The sequence below is a fragment of the Benincasa hispida genome, chromosome 9 (genome assembly GCF_027475165.1).
Source record: "Benincasa hispida cultivar pf3 chromosome 9, pf3_genome.v1.1, whole genome shotgun sequence".
NCBI lineage: Eukaryota > Viridiplantae > Streptophyta > Magnoliopsida > Cucurbitales > Cucurbitaceae > Benincasa > Benincasa hispida.
Genome location: NC_143486.1, coordinates 48,778,100 through 48,780,257, shown reverse-complemented (window position 1 = coordinate 48,780,257; position 2,158 = coordinate 48,778,100). Strand labels below are relative to the sequence as shown.

The following is a 2,158-nucleotide window of genomic DNA, read 5'->3' as shown; positions in this document are numbered from 1 at the left end:
GATTATCTTGTAAAATATTAATTTTCTCAATTAACAAATTTATAAATAGATATTAAATAACTCATTGTACAGGATACACACTCACATGTCTCCCTATGGACAATTTGGATAAAATAATTTGTAATAATTACAAAATAAGTTATATTAATCGTGTTTACTAAGATAAAACACCTAACCTAGCTAATTATCTATATACTATAGATTCTGTAGGTTATTTCTTGAACATGATTCTCTTGTTTGTCAAGAACATAATGTTCAAGTTACACTAATAACCTTAGATTTTTTTTCTTGTGTAATGGATAAGATAATAATGAAGAAAAATTAAAGAATTATTAAATAACACAATAATTATGACGATTTAAAGTACAAATCAAAACAAAATGTTTTAAAATAATCCATTGTGAGCCCCCAACTAAATAACTCAAAACTTAAAAATTTTAACTAGACTATTGATGAACATACATAAGTTTGGAGATAAATTTTCCACGACAACGAACAATTTAAACCACATTTAATCGTTCAAATTCCAATTTTCATAGTTACCAACTTGATCTTAAGCTCTTTTAGTCTAGTCCTTTCTAAAATAAACTTAAAACGAGTTTCCATGCAAACTCTTCCACCATCTTTAATTCTCTAAGAAGTCCAGCAAAAATACCAGCCCTCAATAGTGGTGGAAAGAACAACCATGCAGCGGTTACGACCAAAAAAGTCAGCGTTAATAGCCATGCCACCACCGCCGGCGGCCGCCACCATCGTCCCACAACCGCCTTCAACTCAGATTCCACCACCACAGACACCCCCTGAAGAACAAAGAACCATGTGACTTCCCAAGTGGGAACTTCTCTAGTAATGTAGTACACCAATTGCTCATGCATCACTCCCGACGCGACAAACACCGCCATCACCCCCGTTCCTGCCGCCAACCGCTTCCCCACTACACCCTCCACTGCAGCTCGAACTGGCCTGTAAATGCCGTAGCGCAGAGTATTCGACACCAACAAATTCCACCTCCTCCCCCAAAAATCTTGGAGCGACGTCGCCAAGTAAGGCTCATTCGATGATGGTTCGAGCACAACGTTGTCGAATGCCGATCGAACAAAAGCACTCGACACACCTAGAAGAACGTCGACAAAGAGATATAGTGTTGCACAGTAGACGCAGAGCTTTCCATTTGGCCGTAGCCGGTCAATGCGGTCGTCGATGGCGATCAAGATGGCGAAGAGCAAGATTTTGGCGGGCAAATTTAGACCCAACTTGGGATTTGAATATTTTTTGAGATATTTATAATCTTGGTCTGTTTCTTTTGGCTTGATTTTGATTGGAAGACAGGCAACTGAGGCAAAGAGAGGGAATGTCAATGGTGGGTCGGAAACAAGAGGGCCCAAATTGAATGAAAATAGAAAAAGTTTAAAGGTTGTGAGCCAAGTGATGAAGAAGGCGACCGTGCCGGTGAGGAAGATGGAGGAGAGAGAGGGGGGAAGAAGGGCGAAGAGAAAGAAAACAGGGAAGAGAGAGAAGAGCCTGAATTTGCCTTTGGGAATCTTTGAAGCTATGAAATAGGAGTATAATAGCGACACCATAATTGTGAGGGAGACTTTGATGAAGCTCTTGAGTTCCCCATCCATGGCTGTTGCTTTTGCTTGTGTGAAGTTAAAAATTGATATATAGAGAATGATGTACTTATCTTTTGTGCATCTCACTAATCACATATGTAAAGTAAACCATTTAAAATATTTTTCTGACAAAACAGTAAGAAAATAAGTTTTCAAAAGAAAAAAACTTAAAAGATGAATTTGTAACAAAGTATGATTGGACAATTGAGTAATAATTTATTTTGGAAATTATTTTGAAATTGTTAAAATAAATTTTACTATGTGCAAAATTAAAGATATTTATAATAAATAGCAAAATAAAGGAAAAAAATCTACAAATATATCATTTCTTTAACGTATATGCAAATATGGAAGTGTTAACTAGTCAATTTTTGTATTTTTTAATTTTCAATTTTCCCTTCGTTGTCTTATCTTGTTGTACAACTTCTTCTTTCTTTTTTTACTTTTTTTCTTTTCTCCAATTTTTGTTTCTTCCCTTTTTTTTTCTTTTTTATTTTCTTTCATTTTTGTTGTTTTTTGTTTTCCCCTTTTTTTATCATTTATTA

At 35.4% G+C, this 2,158-nt stretch overlaps 1 pseudogene across 1 annotated transcript; it reads right to left on the bottom strand.

Moving 5' to 3' along the window:
- Window positions 1-410: 410 nt before the first annotated feature.
- On the bottom strand, window positions 411-1,631 carry LOC120087033 (putative long-chain-alcohol O-fatty-acyltransferase 5 pseudogene; annotated as a pseudogene). Its single transcript, XR_016532405.1, has one exon. The product of XR_016532405.1 is annotated as a putative long-chain-alcohol O-fatty-acyltransferase 5 pseudogene (transcript).
- Between the last annotated feature and the right edge of the window lie 527 nt (window positions 1,632-2,158).